The sequence below is a fragment of the Ctenocephalides felis genome, unplaced genomic scaffold, assembly GCF_003426905.1.
Source record: "Ctenocephalides felis isolate EL2017-DRISC unplaced genomic scaffold, ASM342690v1 CF-g0.4_SCAFFOLD_03571, whole genome shotgun sequence".
In the NCBI taxonomy this organism is placed as follows: Eukaryota; Metazoa; Arthropoda; class Insecta; order Siphonaptera; family Pulicidae; genus Ctenocephalides; species Ctenocephalides felis.
In genome coordinates, this window is record NW_020539725.1 from 7,962,332 (window position 1) to 7,980,041 (window position 17,710).

The 17,710-nt window shown below is 28.9% G+C and overlaps 1 pseudogene; it reads right to left on the reverse strand.

The window, feature by feature from the left end:
• On the reverse strand, nucleotides 1-15,144 carry LOC113385539 (annotated as a pseudogene).
• Between the last annotated feature and the right edge of the window lie 2,566 nt (nucleotides 15,145-17,710).

Below are 17,710 nucleotides of genomic sequence, written 5' to 3' on the forward strand. Positions count from 1 at the left end.
TTGATTAATGATAACTAGTTGATACTATGATTAAACTATGTTAAATTTTTACCTTTTCTAATCAATCCTTTTTCTACACATATTGAAAATTATCTGCAGCAGGTGCTCTCATCAGCAGCGGTTCATGCTCAACTGCGCTTTTACCCGATACCTCAAAGCTGGTCATCCAATTGACGTTTTGGGGCTCATGCAGACCAAAACATCGAGTCTTGATCTCAAAGAAGTCTAAAAATTTGATAGGGCCCGCGGTTGAAAGGTGATTTACCACCCAGGGCTTGAAAATGGCGGTATCGGCCTCGGTCATTCGTTCATTCGTCGTCATACCCAGACAAATAACCTGCGCAAACAAATATTATTATTAGTGTTTCGAGAGAATGCATTCGGTTTTTGTGGGGGAATGTTATTCTTTAGAATATTAAACTAAACATAAGTGATCAATTTGCTAAGAGAATAAATTCAATAGTTAGAAACAACGATATCCTTTTGAAAACTTTTTCTTCGAAACGGCTAGACCTGCCTATGCCAAAAACTAATCAGCACGTCTCCTTATCAATACTTATCGAATGTTTTTGAATTATTCAAATTGGTTGATCTACCCTCCCGAAATCGTCGACAAAAATTTGTACCCGCACACACACATACATCAATTTTTACTAAGGTATGCCAAAATGTTTAGAAACCTTTGAAACATAAAGATATATACAAATTTTCATTTTCGTTTTTTTTTGCGATTACTACAACTTACCCTCTGGGAAGGTAAAAAGTATATAATATATATTACAATACAAAGAATATGGAATTATTACCTGATAAGTTTGACAGCAAGCTAAAACTGCTACCCATGTAGCATGCAGTAATGCGTTAGCTGCAACCCAAGCCATCCACGGTTCACAACTAGCCATCATTATTAGCATATCGCGAGGATCCTGCATTTAAACAATTGAAATATATTATCAATCTTATGAATACAAAACCAAATTCAATTATGATATGAAATATCATATTTTTTAAAAAATTATTGCTAAAATGTGAGATGTGAGACAAATTTTGCATACATATATATTTAAATGAGACTATTTTTGAATGGAATCAAGTTTGGAAAAAATATGCCCGTATGTGTGTATGTTTGCCAATTTCTGAACTTTCGTCGACGTTTTCTCAAAAACAGTCATTTGATGTAGCTCGATAAGGACTATCGTAAGTTGTGTGTGCGCGACGGTCGGCCAAGCCGTTTCTTTCTGATTAGTAAAAAAGTGTAAATTTTTTCATCCTCTTTTTGGGCCAGAATTTTGAATCGATGTAAAATATTAAAAAAATCTTCAAACCTTTCCATGGGTATTGGTTAGGAATCGCGTTGATTAGCTTTTAGTAAAAAAGCCGTTTCCTTCTAATTAAATTATGATAATTTTTCATTTTGATGATTTTGTTGAAACTTTGTATAATGATAGGTTTGGTCCTTCACAAAATATTGAAATATTATAGGCCTATGGCAAGCGGTTGAATTATAACAATTCATTAAAGTTGGAATTTCGATGTGAGTTTGAGTGATTCTCATTCTAAATCAAATGGGGCAAACAAATTAATTTAACTTGTATAATCAATCGAAAATCGTATCAATTATTTTTCAGTGTTCAAATAATAATAATAAATAAATAATAATAATAATAAAAATATTATTTGCGAAATTGACATTTGAATATTTTATCTGAAATTATGTGTACATATCAGAAAATTCATTTAACCTGTTACAGTTACCTGGACATTTTGACTTTCATGTGCTGAAGAAGTCAAATGTTCTTTGTTTATAAACGCCGTTCCAAACGTCGGCCCATTACTAGACACAACAGGTAATATATGAGACTTAACTGTAGTGGTTGAGCTAGATATATGATGCACTAATCCTGACGTGTGAGGCTGTACATATCCAGGGCAGCTTTGTGACCAGAATTTGGCTGCACCATACATCATCCAACCACACATTAGCAATAAACTCCACAGAAAACCCATAAAATATGTATGATTTTTAGCTCCTAAAAAATATTTGTAATTCATCATATTTCTTTTATTAACTTTTATATTTTTATTATTATCGTAATACAGGTAATATAAAACTTGTTGCCTTCAACTCACCTATGCAATTGCCAACCCATGGGCAATGGTGATCAAATTTTGCAACACAGCGGTTGCATACAGAACAATGCTTTGATCTAACTGGCCTCCTGGCTAAACAAGCTGAACAAAAAGCTGAAGGCTCAAAACCAGTTCCTCCACGTTCCGACAGTTCAATTATAGTCTAGAATAAACAATAAAAAGATAAAAATAAACTAGTTGGTTTGGTATTTAGCCTTGAGGCAAGTTACATGAACTTCCCGATATGTGTAAATAATCGACTTAATCAATAAAAACTAAATTAATTTATGAGTGATTAAAAGTATTCCGAGTGGATTTATTATACTTAATTGAAAACGAGCGAACACTTTGACACGGTGTATTTTCTAAAAGTAAATTTTCAGAAATCAACAATTGTTATAATTGAACCAGTTTCCATAGGACTTTAATGGATTGATAAGTTCATTAAAACCAAGTACTCTATCGTTATACCAAGTAAAATCGTCCAATTTTAATTTTAACAAACGTCAAAAAAACTACTCTTAAACTTTGATGAATTTTTAAAATTAAACTACTTGTCGTAAGGCCGTAATATTACAGTATGTTCTATAAGACCATGATATATATCGCTAAAAAAATTCCATAAAAATCGGCTTAAATTTTTTTTTCAACAGTTAATTACAAGAAAATGGCTCGGTGTAGATTTTCACCTAAAACTAATCAGTATTATTCCCAACTAATATCTTTCGTACAGTTTTTGATTTTTTAAAATCGGTTCGGTAGGATGAGCTTAAATGTGGACGAAAAGTTTAACACTTTTTTTCATATTACAAAAAACGGCTTGGCAGATCGTCGCACAAAACTGACAAACGATAGTGCCCATCGAAATACATCAAATGTCTTTAAAATTTCTGAAATCGGTTCAGGCGTTTTTGAGAAAACGTCGATGAAAGGTCTAATTTTGACAAATGCCAAAAAAACGATACGTATTTTTGCAAACTTTTACGAATTTTCAAAGTTAAACCAATTGTCGTAGGGCCGTAATATTTTAGTATGATCTAGAAGACTACAGTATCTACCATCAAAAAAATAATACTGAAAATCGTCGAAAAAAAAAAAATTAACACTTCATCACAAGAAAACGGCCCGGCCGATCTTTACCAAAAACTAATCAGCACGATTCCCAATCAATATCTTTCGAACGGTTTTTGAATTTTCATAATCGGTTCAGAATTGCGGGCTAAAACGTAGACGAAAAATTTTTCACTTTTCTGCTATTTATAAAGAAACGTCTCGGCCGATCGTCCCACAAAATTGACAAACGATAGTCCTCGTCGAGATACATCGAATGGCTTTTAAATTTTTTAAATCGGCCTAGCCGTTTTCGAGAAAACGTCGATTTACAGCAAAAAATCTGTTCACATACACACACACACACATATACTTTTTCCAAATTTGGTCTCATTCGATTCAGAATGGCTTGAAACGTCGAGAAAACATAAAATTAGCGAATCGGATTTTTGGATGAAAACATGAACTTCTCCTTTGGGAAGTTAATAAAGGTGAATTATAATTATGATTTATTATAACTCATGATAAGTTAGTGCATTTGTATTTTATCTATTTTGTTATCAAACAAGTACTTCGGTCACCCTATAATATAAATATTATGGATAGCTTCCTTAACTTAATTGTGTGCTAACATCAGCAATAATTTAACTATGTTGATGATATAGTTCAGGGCAGTAAATAACATTACATTGATTGAAAATCACAAATGAAAAATGGTTTCATTCACAAACAGACTAAAAAATGATTTCTAGATTTTAATAATAATTTGATTAAGAAAAATTGTAGTTAATAGTAAAGAAATATAGAACTCTAAGGATGTGACATCTTACACTAAAGTTAAGACAAGTTCCTATACATTAAACAAAAAAAAGTTGAATTTATGAGTTGTGAGACATATGTTTTCCAAATGTATTTTTTACTGCTGAATATCAATCAAAAGTCGAAATTGGGACTCAAACTGCAAAAAATGGAAAACAATTAAGAAAAAGACAAAATCTTCGAACTAATAATTTCTATGCCATATTGATAACAATATTATCCACAAATATATATATATTATATATATATATATATATATATATATATATATTGATTGTTTCTTTTCCAAACTGAACTTCTATTGAAAAAATCCAGGACTTATCTATTGAATATATATATATATATATATATATATATATATATATATTTTCATATAGATCATATTTTCATATAGATCATATTTAGAAAAGCTAAATATATATATTTACCCTAAATCTCTGCTCTTGTGTAGGTGTAATTACGCCTGGATCACCTCTCCAGGACTTCAAAAAGCATATCCATAATAATCCTGAGCATGCAAAGAATATTACAGTAGTCCACCCACTGACCACTGGAGATACGTAACTATGATAAATAAAAAATAAAAATTAAAATTTATACTACATAACATAACATTTTAAAAATTGCATAAATTAATAGCATTAAAAATAATTTACAAAAATATTTATTCAATATTTAACTTTAATTATTTTGCCTTCAATAAATAAAATCTGTCTAAAATATAGTGTTATGAGAAATAATCAGGTTACTAGAAAAAAGCCTAGTCAATTGTGAATTTGTTTTAAATATAGAATTTAAATCCAAAATACAATAATATGTAACATGTTTTTGAAACTAATTTAAAAACTAAATGATTTATATTTAATTTTTCAAAGATTATAAGTGACTTGCAATTTTTTACATAATAAAAATCGATTTTAGTAATAAACAATATATGCGAATCTTACCCCAGCCATGTAACATAAAACCAAGCTTTAGTAGCTAAGTAAACACTTAGTGGCAGCAGAGCCATCAAATGCTCATCAAATAGCAAGCGACCCATTGTGTGCACAATTGAATAAACAATGCCAAGAAGGAAAATTTTTATTATGACATACAAATCTGCTGAAAAAATCATACCAGCTACATAAAATGTTAAAAATGGCATCCAAACCATGACCCACCATCTTGATCGCTGAAATTAATAATAAGCTTATTTCATCACATCTATAATAGCAGTAAAACAGTGCATGTTAAAATTTGATATCTTTATACAAAGTTGAAGTAAGATAATGTATATGGTATTTACTTTATCATTTACAATCCTTTGACAAATATTTTGCCGTTTAGGAGCATGTGATGCTTCTTTTATTTTTTCTGCTACTTTTGGTGTAATCCAAAGTGAACCCAACTGTGATTGTAACATTGACAATGGTGTATCACCACGAAAATTTGGTGTATTCAATGAAGATTTTCCCTAAAAAAAATATTACTAATTAATTATTTCATTATTGTTTTAAAACTTAATTTATATCTGCAAATCTCAGATTAGTTTAAATTATTTATTAAATACATATTTTAAATTTTATATTTTGAAATAAATTTTATACTATCAAACTAAACATACCTGAAGCACTAAAGTATTTATCGCCAAAGTATTTCTGGCTAATATCGCCCAATGCAATGCAGTATTTCCATGAGTGCTGTCTGCCAAGCCAGGACTTGCGCCTAATGTTAACAATAATCTTGTTGGGTCCAAGGCAGTAATCTGTAAATATAGTCTTAGTTTTATATCCAAGAGTTTCTTAAATTCTTCGAAGCTTTCTACAATAGCAAAGATTAATAATTTTTTGATATACATTTTATAAAAATTGAAAACTAAATCTTTTTACAAAATAATTTTATGAATAGAAAAATAAAGGATATTAATTAAATCAAATGCATCAAAAAGAATGTAACTTGCTTAAACACTATATGTTAGCCTCCTATCACAAAAGCGTTTCTATATACCTTCCAAGAAGACCACATTAGAGCCGTCATTCCACCCCTGTCACCAAGGTCTGGACTTACACCTCGAGCAACTAAATATGCAACAAGAGCTGTGTGACCAAATTGAGCAGCTAAATGTAAACATGAACAACCTTCGGCATCACGTAAAGTTGGATCTGCCCCTAAAAAATTATTGAAAATAAATGTAACAACTATTACATATGCATCATTCAAATCAATAATTGCCGCAAAGGTGTACAATACATGTATATTGAAAAATATACATGTATGAGATTGAAACTTTTCTTCTACAAAATTTTATTCCAGTTCCAACTTAATACAACCCCTACATAAGTTCTAAGCTGAATACATAAATAAATAGCAAATTGATATGATTGAAATTATATTTACATGATCATATCTTTTTTTGTGGTTTTCATATGTATGAGTTCACAATTGCTTTGAAAAAAACATTTAATATAATAAACACATGATAATTGGTTCTTTGTATTCATTTTATTCAAATAATAATTATACCAAGAAAATAATTTAAATACATTGTAATAATAAATGAAATAACTGATTTACCTGCCGATAGCAATAAAACAGCAGTACCAAGATGTCCCTGCCTAGTGGCCCAATGTAATGGAGTAGCATTTAATTCACCCCCAACAGCATCAACACACGCCCCTTTGTCCAAAAAATATCTTACAATATCTTTACGATTATTAATTGCAGCCCAATGTAATAAAGTAACCGTTTCTGAATCTGGCTGATTAACATCCCATCCAGCATCTATCAATTCTTTCACTCTTGATAAAGCACCGTACTGGGTCGCTTTAACAATATCAAAGCCACTATAATCGTGTTCAATTGGGGCCACAATTGGCTCGCGGGAGATTAAGCCATCCTTTTCGCGCTCTGGTTCTACACAGCCTCCTACACCAGAGGCTGCACAAGAACTAACGATAGGCTTTCATAGTTATTTAGTATTTAACATATATTTATTTGTACATTTTGAAATATAATTTAAACTAAGCATCGATTGACACATCGCAACAGTTTGAGGTTAGAGGGTGCAACCCTCATTTGACAGTTCGCAGGAATACCATCCTGGCAATATTTTAAACTAAAACAACAAAGATATTTTAAATGAAACGTCTTCATTTACAAATGTAAACCATGTTGTTTGTAATGCACATGGTATAAACATTTAATGCTGTAATTATCATATATATTTTAGAGGTGGGTCGTTGACGGTTTTGCCGTCAACGAAACGAAACGGGTATCGGGGTTTAGTCAACTAGTTAAATAACTAGTTATTTTTCAACTATAGTTATTTTTAACGATTCAACGCTGGCAACGTTAAGAAACTGATAGTTGAAATAACAGTTTCATTGAAAGTTGGTAATATATATGAAGTTTGTTCTTATAAAAGTCAGGTTGACGTTGGATTTGATGAATAAAAAGAAGTAAATGTGAATTGTCACATTTATTACACACACACACACACACATATATATATATATATATATATATATATATATATATAAAATAAAGGTTTAATTTAAAAAACTTAAATATTTCATTACAGCAAAGCCATATACTAAAACATCGAATTTACATTTTATATAAAATTAGCAATATAAAAATGTATAGTTATATAAAATGTTATAAAAAATAAAAAATCAATTTTCAGGTTTAGTTTAAAAAAATTATTACAAGACAAATGCTATGAGATTTTCATGAAAAATATTAACCATTGAAAACTATAATAAATGTAACTGATTTTCTAAAATTAAACGATTTGGCGCGTGTTGCAAGTTTCTTTTAAGATGTACATGTACATTTGCATATTATAAAAGCAGTAGCCTGACAATAAGCGATTTTCATAGTATTAGTTGATCCTTTCCGACGCAGGTACCTGCCTACGTTCGTTTTCGACAACGAACGAATTCCTATATCGTTGAAAAAACTAACTGGCCGCCATGTTTTCAACTGCTTCGAAACCAGTTGATTTTCAACTAGTTATTTCGTTGCGACGAAACGGTTAGTTAGTTAACGAAGAAGAAACGGTTGAAAATAACCGTTCGTTGATTCAACGCCCATCACTAATATATTTATCTATTGATACCAGCTATTATTATCTGATTCAAGATCTTTCAGAGTATAATTATAATTATAATTATAATTATAAGGGGCATAATTAGGCATAATTATAATTATAATTATATTATAGTAAAATAAATTATCAACTAAATATCACTTATAATTAATTATTAATAAATAATATATTTATTTTCCATTTTACAAAATATACATTCTTAATAAAATACACAAGTATATACAAAATATATGTCAGAAAATAAATCCTGAATAAATTATTTAACATGAGTTAAAAAACTAGTTGCATATATTCTGTCACCTATAAAAACACCAAACTTTAAAACAGCATCTTCAGCTGGCATGATTATCATCTCTCCTGCTTCTTCTAAACCACTTGCTGATTCTATTCAAACAAAATATATATTTTAATACATTCATCAAGAAAAACAATAATATATTTAAATTTATCAAATTTTAAAACCCAATATTATGTGATCTATAAATATATAATAATATTTCAAAATTTATAGAAATAAATAGTAAACATATTTCAGATTTTTTTTTGTGAATTTCTACGTAAAATATCATATTTTGTATTACATTATCTATTTTGCTTTTGCAATCATCTATAGATAATCAAATATATTTAAGTTTATAATTAATTACCTATTGTAGTCTGAGACATTTTTGAAAACAGATTAACTTCTGTTCGCACAACTTTTTGGAGATATAAGCATTTTAGTTGCACCAATATCTAAAAAAAGATAAATTATATATATATATATATATATATATATATATATTTACAGTATTAATTGTAATTAACTAAATTGTTCATCAAATAGCTTTTGTTTGTTGAAAATGCTATAATTAAACTACTGAATGTTTTCAAATTTCTTTTTTATTTGATAGCACAATCCATTCAATTAAGTTTAGTAAAAAAAAATTCGTTAAAATGTCTTGACTGGCCTTTATTCTTTATGTTTGATTATTTATAGTTAAAAGTGCAATTAATATCAAATTTAAATTGTAAGATAGTTTAGATTAGTTGATTACGTAATAAATACTACTAAACTTGCTTTTAAAAACTAAAAAATAATAAACCGCTATGGCTTGATAATGAACTTTTCATATTTATACAGCTAGAAAATAAAACACTAGTTAATATACAAACCTCAACAAGTTGCCTTGTATGAAATGGTAATTGAAAACTGAACTTTTTCTGCACATCTTGCAATAAAATTCCCGGTAATGACAAACAATAACTTAAAACTGTACTTAACCATTGATCTAGAACTCTTTTGTTAATACTACCATCCACTCTTATCCAAGGGCTAATAGTAATTTTAAGTTGCTCACATGCACTGAAAAGAATAAGAATTTGTGATCATCAAATAATAAATGATAAAGTTCATCATTAAAATAATAATTATTTACCTTTCTACATACTGAGCACCTTCACGAATCTCTGTAGACTCATCTAAGACCGTCCTTTCCTGAGATTCCTCAGTATTACTTTCTTCTAGTATACTTGATTGTGAAAGTTGCTCTTGTGGAAGGTTGCTATGAATGTACAGTGCAAAAACATCATGTATTTGTTTCATAAAAAATAGTTAGGTACTGTGCTATAGATAAATATAAAATTATAGTTACATGGAATCATCTATGCTTGCTGTAGTTTCAAGCTCATCAACTTCCATTTCCAATGCAGATTCCTGCTCTTCCACCTTTCGTTTTTTTGCAACAGACGTACTAGACCTACTGAGGATTACCATTATCACGATTGAACTTTTTATGTTATCTTTATATATATATACACAGACACACAGACACACAGACACAGACACACACACACATATATATATATATATATATATATATATATATATATATATAATGAAATAATATACAATTGTATTATTCAGTTTACTTCATAGAATTTAGATTAATTCAATATATTTTTTTTTACAAATTAAAAATGATCTTTTCTTCATATTTGAATCTTATCAATAAAAATATAATCTTATATAAAAATCTTAATAAAAGTTAGTGAGTTATGGAAACAAATTTGACTAGTTGAAAGTGGCATTTAGTCTTAAGACAAGTTGCATGAACTTCCCAAAATGTGTAAGTTTATTTCATCAATCGAAATTGAACTGTTTATTTCAAAAATAAAGTTATCGCTTTCAATTAAATCTAAACATTGCGATTTCGAATAGAATTAACTGTAATTATATTAATTATATTACACGGACACATGCTTGTATGCCCTTAATTTAGTATTATTTTTATATATTTTAATGAATTGATAATGTTTGTCTCATCACATCACAAAAGCGAATTTGACACAAATTTAAACTATTTATCGTAGGGCCGTAACATTTTAGTATGTTCTATAAGAAGACTATGAGATCTATCGTTAAAAAAGTTTCATAAAATCGACAATTTTTTTTCTACAACAGTTAATTACAAGAAAACGGGCAGGTAAAATTTACCTGAAACTGTTTTTGATTTTGATTTTTTAAAATCGATTCAGAATTGAGAGCAAAAACGTGGACGACAAATTTTTCACTTTTTTGCTATTTACAAAGGCTCAGCCGATCGTCGCACAAAACCGAGAAAAGATAATCCACATCGAAATAGATCGATTGGCTATTAAATTTTTGAAATCAGTCTAGCCGTATTTGAGAAAACGTCGATGAATGTTCTAATTTTGACAAACGCCAAAAAAAACGATACTAATTTTTGCAAACTATGAAGATTTTTTAAAATTAAACTACTTATCGTAAGGCCGTAATATTTTAATATGATCTAAAGGACTAAAAGAATTTTAACACTTTATTACAAGATTAACCCGATCTTTACCAAAAACAAATTTTGAATTTTCAAAATCGATTCAGAATTGCGGGCTGAAACGTGGACGAACAGTTGTACACTTATTTGCTATATACAAAGTAACGGCTTGGCTCATCGTCGCGCAAAATTGATAAACGCTAGTCCTCATCGAGATACAGCGAATGGCTTTTAAATTTTTGAAATCGGCCCAGCCGTTCTTGAGAAAACATCAATTTACGGCGAAAAATCTGTTCACATACATACACACACACATACTTTTTCCAAATTTGGTCTCATCCGGTTCAGAATGGCTTGACACATCGAGAAAACATAAAATTAGCTAATCGAATTTTTTGATGAAAACAACCTTCTCCTTTGGAAAGTTAAAAAACAGTAAATATTATAAATGAACTGTTTTTAAAAAATATCATGATCATTGCATTAATACCTTATATTTCGTTTTCTTTTACCACTTGAACTATGTAAGATGTCTTTTGCGTTAAACATTTTCTCGCGATCCAGTCGGAGCACTTTGGTAGTTTGTACAAGCCATGGTGAAGCATGAAATTTATGAATATATCTAGGTTCACAAATGCCCACTCGCAAAATTAATTGTTGTTTGACTAAACGATTTATGAGGTCTGATGCATTCATAGGAAGCTTGTTCATAGTAATTGATTGCAATAGTGTCTGTAAATAAAACCGAAATGAAAGCAAAGCCCTAAATAACAATAACATAATCCTATACACTTAAATTTTAACTTAAAAAATACAAAAACCTTTTAATAATTATAATAATGAATGATAGGCAAAATAAATTACGAAAAATATGATGTTTATATTTTTGATCAAAATATCTATCCACAAGAGTTGGAGAAAGTGTATAAAAATGGAATATTCATATTGTTATCACAATTTCTTGATAGCGAGTACTGGCATTTCAGGATTTTTTAGAATTAAAAATACCACTTGCTCCTTTTGGTGATAAAAAAATCGATTTGTAATATTTCCAAATCAACTATAAATTTATAAGATATTTTAGTTGTCATATGCAAACTAATTAAAATTCATGTTTTCTTTTAGGAAGTAATCTGGATGTATTTCTATCACTAAGTTTTTGAATTTTTTTTCATAACATTTATTTTGACTGCCATTATCCTTATTACCCTTAATAAAATTAATCTTTTCGTAAAATTAAGTTTTGAAAATTGTTTTTAATTTTATAACTGAATAATTCCAGTTAAGAATTATGATAAATAAAGCAGTCAAACACATAATGTATGTAAGGAATTGGAATGCATTATAAATACAGATATTCGATCATATATTAATTTGTTTGTCTTACTCACCAAAATATCTTTATTAGTTACCCCATAAAAAGTTTTTGATTTTACAAGTTGTATAATATTTCTTACAATCGTAACAATCTCATTTATTTTGTCAGCTTCAATGTCAGAAAATGCATTAATTATCTCATCCTGCTCCTTTGTTATTTGGATTTTAATTTCGTTTGATCTGCAAAAAGCATTAAATTTATTAATTATGCATAAAATATTAATAATAATAGTAATAATATATAACATAATCTTGTACAATCTTTAGCTATCTTTAAACAAGTAAAATCTAGTCAATTATGAGAACCCAAAACACCGAAAACGGTAAGTAAGTAAAAGTGTCGTGATTATTGAAAAAAAAATCAAGCTGATAAGTACTCTATAATCTAGGGGTACACATCACATACGACAAATGGAAAAAAATTGTACTTAGTTACGTGTATTGCTACTGATTACATATATCAGTACTTCAAAAAAGTTATTATTGCACTATATAATAAAAAAAATAATCCCTATCAAATAAACATGAATCTGAAACTATAATAATCCATCTTAATTTCTCTGTTCAGTATCTAATTGTCTACATAATTTTCAAAAAGGTCTATGCAGACACTTCAGTATTTATTACTTGTAATATTAAAAAAAACTTAAGAAATTGAATACTTACTCTCTTAAGTTAGTAAAAAATGTTTCCCAATGTTTTTTATTATTCTTTAATATTTCGTTAGCTAATGGGGGATTACCATTTTGTTCCTTAAAAGATATATAGAGATTTGATGAATTCACAACAAAATAATCATGAAGATGTTGTTTAGATTCTGGATCGAATTCTGCTCCTTGTAAACGCATCATCCATAAAGCCAAACGACCCTTAACGAGAATAATATTATTTAAGTTTAGCAGAAATTCGTCAAAGTAAAAATATTTCATCAGATATATATATATAGATATATATATATATATATATCAAAAATTATTATTCTCGTTATAAATATTAAATTATACTATAAATTACTCGTGAAGTTAAAATAGCTTCTGATGCTTCTTTTAGTTTGTCATCATTTGTCAAATCATCATTTTGTGTTTCAGTCATTGAAGTAGAATTTCTATCAGTATTACTGAATTCATTTCCAATATATTCATTATCAGAATCTTCAAAATCAAAGTTGCTTTGTTCTGAATTAGCACTTTTTCCAGCAGACTGAAGAAGATCATGATATCTTTTCAATATCCTCTCATATGTGGGATCATGCTCGCTTATTCTAGGATCTAATATCACAACCTGAAATATCATGTAAATTAATTAATTAACCATTAATAGTAAGAACACCTAACAATAAAAGATAGTTGTCCAAAATAATTCTAAACAAGTAAGGCACAATATAGTGAATTAAACCGTACAAACGCGACAATTATACGGACCTTCCACTCAACATATTTCATCATATAAATGAAATATAAATTTTTTTCATTCAATGTTAATAAAATGTTTTGCGGGATAAAGAAAAGTCAAAATCGAATTTTTCTCACAATATTAACAATTGTAATGATTTCTTTGCCGCAAAGGTATATCTAATTACAAAATATACAGTATAATATATATATATATATATATATATATATATATATATATATATATATATACAGAGCCGGTCCTGCCTTGCATGCGATGCATGCAAAAAATACGGGCGCACGCCTTAGGGGTCGCCAAAACGACTTTCGAAAATTAAATTTATAATATAATATTTATATTTTTTTATATAAAATCTAGAATTATTTATTTAAAATCTAGAATACTTAATAAATTATAATAAATAATTTAACTTAACTAGACATACGGAGACACAAAAAGGATATTTATTTTAAATATTTATTAAAACAACAAGCTGATACCCTGAATATGACGGGAGAGCAAGGATGAATACAATTCGGCTCTTACGATATCAATAAGGAAAAGTTTACTACGCAATTTTGGATATTGTAAATGATGAAAAATTAAATTAAATTAAAATTTAAAAAATCCAACATGAAATACGAGTGTTATATTTGAAAATGAAAAGCTAGTTTTTTTAGCTCTTTTGGCATGATTTGCTCAACAGAATAAATAGCACAATAAATAAGTAAAATGTTTCCAAACCCAAATATTAATATTGCACATACGTTAAAAATAATTGAAAATTTAAAAATATTTGATTATAATCAATATGAGAATATTTATATAATTTTAATGATAAACTGTTAAAACGGTTAAAATTAATAGGGGGGGACGCTAGAAAAAATGTTGCATGCGGGCGCTAAGAACCCCAGGATCGGCCCTGTACATATATATATATATATATATATATATATATATATATATATACAGGAAAGGTCCAAGGGTCCTCAGTGCCCACATGCCATTTGTTCCTTGACGCTCCTTTTCCTCTATATTTTAAAACTATTTTTACATTTTTTCATTAAAATTATATGAAAAACTATGTGTGATAGATATATATTGTTATCGAAATATATATTACAGGGCATATATTATTATTATTATTATTATATTATAGTATATTAAAATATCAGTTAATATTATAGTATATTAAAATATCAGTTAAGTAGTGTGCCATGTGTTGGATTTAATCAGTATGACATTTTATATAAAACATGAGAATGTGACATATTTGCTTGTAGTTAAATTGTGATTATATCGTCTGAGAGTAATACAATTATGTTGAGTTATGTTGTGGTTTATATCTAGCCAATAGTCGGCTAACAATATAAGTATATATATATATATATATATATATATATCTATATATATTTATATATATATTATAATCTTAGTATTAACTACCTGCTCAGGCACACAAATATCATAACTGACACCAAAATTTAAAGTTAATTCTGAGAAACTCGCTGCTGATCCTCCATTAGTAACAGACACAAAAACACCTGCAATAGAGAATTGAATATATAAAAAAACAATATAATTAAAAACTTTTAAAAAATTGTATAGATTCATAATGATTAATTCAATTGCCTTTTTCTTCCTTGGAATTAAATTGGTCCAGAAGTTTGCGCAGCATCGCATTACTTTCATGGAAAGTCGATAGAAGGTATTTTGACCTCATTTGATTTTCATAAGTAATAGATAATTGAAAAGGAGCACTGCTCAGTGGAAGATTGCCTGAAAATAAAAAATTAAACTATAATCATGGAAATTCGTTGACGAATTTGAAATGTTCTTATGTATTGCAACCATACACCAAATTGTTGGGTCAATGAACACCTGCAGTTATATTTTTTCAATCATACTTTCAACTTTCAGCATGGTACTTAAAATTAAAAATTATTTTTAAGTTTAAAAATGGCTTTACGTTTCAAGGCTTGTTGATCAATTTGTACTTTCTGACTCAGAAAGTGTTCAGAATTTCCGCACATTCGAGAAAAAATGCTACAAACATTTAGAAGCTAAAAGCTAGTATTTGACATATAAATAACAAATTATTAATCTGTATGAATTTTTAAATTATGCTTAATATTTATTAATTTTATCTTATTCTAAAACAGATTACGTTTAAATTAAATTGGCACATCCGTTAGTATAATATATTATACTCAAGGGATAAGAGACTCGAGATATTAATATATTTTCACTAAGCTTTTTATAAATTCATTATTATTTGAATCAGAAAGCAAAATCAGCAAAAATTCAAAAGGGTAAATTCCAGCAATTTGCCTTATGACCTGCCATCCCAAAAAAATAAGCATTTAATTAAGCAAAAATTACATTTCTGTTGGTTCCGTACTAAAATTTATAATGATTAATCATTAGACTGCGACGCGGTACTTATACGCTTTGATATTTCACACAACTACACAGCGCGATCGCATTAAAACGGATTACAAAATTTTCAAAAAATTACAAAAATATGGAAGTTTTCAGGAAATTTCAAAATTTCAAAATTCTCAAAAAAATGATTTATTTCACAATTTTCAAAATACATTAAAGCTTTTATAAATTTTAAATTACGGTCGAGAAGTTCGACAATTTGCCTTAAGGCACGATGCCATGCACCACGAGTTAGTGGATTTTTCATGCACTGCGCTGAACGATTAATAGTCCAAGAGCCAGTGAACTATTTGACTAACCTGTTTTCTCAAAGCTAGAAATTTTGTTAATGATATTTTATTATCGGTACATTAAGAAAGTGGCGGTCTGGCAAGCATCTCGCGATTGCGTCATCATCCCTCGAGTTTTTGAATGTGTAAAAAAAAATTTTAACTTGCTTTCACAAGGCTCAAATTTTGAGGGTGTATTCTTTTAACTGTTCAGAAAGCATGTGTAAAAAGCCAGACCATTCTGACGGTTGCAAGGGTCTGCCAGACGAGTACATAATAGTCACGACGCGCAAGGTGTGGGCGCATTGCCATACATAATCGACCAATACCCTTGTATTTTAATAATTTATACGTCAATTTGAAGGTCATTTTGAAAACATCCGATATACCAAACTTCAACTTTGTATCTCACGAGATATCATTGAAAATATGCCAAAGTGGCCCCCTTTTCAAACTCAATTTTTGGCGTAACCATAAAAGATATCGAAAAAAAATTACGTGATTCTACTCATATTGGCTTAGACCACATAATGTATAGTAATATATGCTAAATAATCCTTTATTATTATATATATATATATATAATCAATTTGGTAATGCCGTTTTTGAATCTTCAAAGAATTGATCATTTAAAAAAATATATCGCTTATGTTGACAATGTGAAACAGTGATTAGTTTCAAATTAACAGTATTTATAATATTTATTTCAAAATATTTAAAACAATTGTTATTTCTTATTGATCAATTTTATTGAGCATTGATTAATTTTATTCCTCGAATATTTAGTTACAGTTTGGATAACGTTATGATAATTTCTCGTTTGTATTCCCAAATGGAATTATGATTTTACATTATAAGAAACACACAAATATAAACAACCAGAAAATTAGCCGTCTCGCGCGAAGTTTATTTAATAATCTACAGTGATGACAGACGATTTTAGATAGTTGTCCATAAGAGATAAGAGAGTAAAATGATAGTGCTTGTAAACCACTAATCCTTCTTTACTCGTATATCAGTATGAAAAATCTAAATAAAAATGACAAACTAAATTTTAAATAATTAAAATTTTTCAGGGTCCTCTTGCGAGGCCTCTTGAAGCGCGAGGCCGTCGGCGGTCGCCGACACCGCCGACGCCTAGCGCCGCTACTAGTTAGAGTTTTCCCATTTCCATTTCACATCGCAGTGCCCGAGATGGTCTTATCTTCAATTGGAAACATACTTTGATCTATATTTTCAATTGAAAATGAACATCGCGTTGCTCGATGTCAGATTGCCAGATTGAGGAATCGAAAGCGCGACCCCATCCACATCGGTCCGCGCGTTAACAATCTCGGTCACGACAACCTTATATATATATA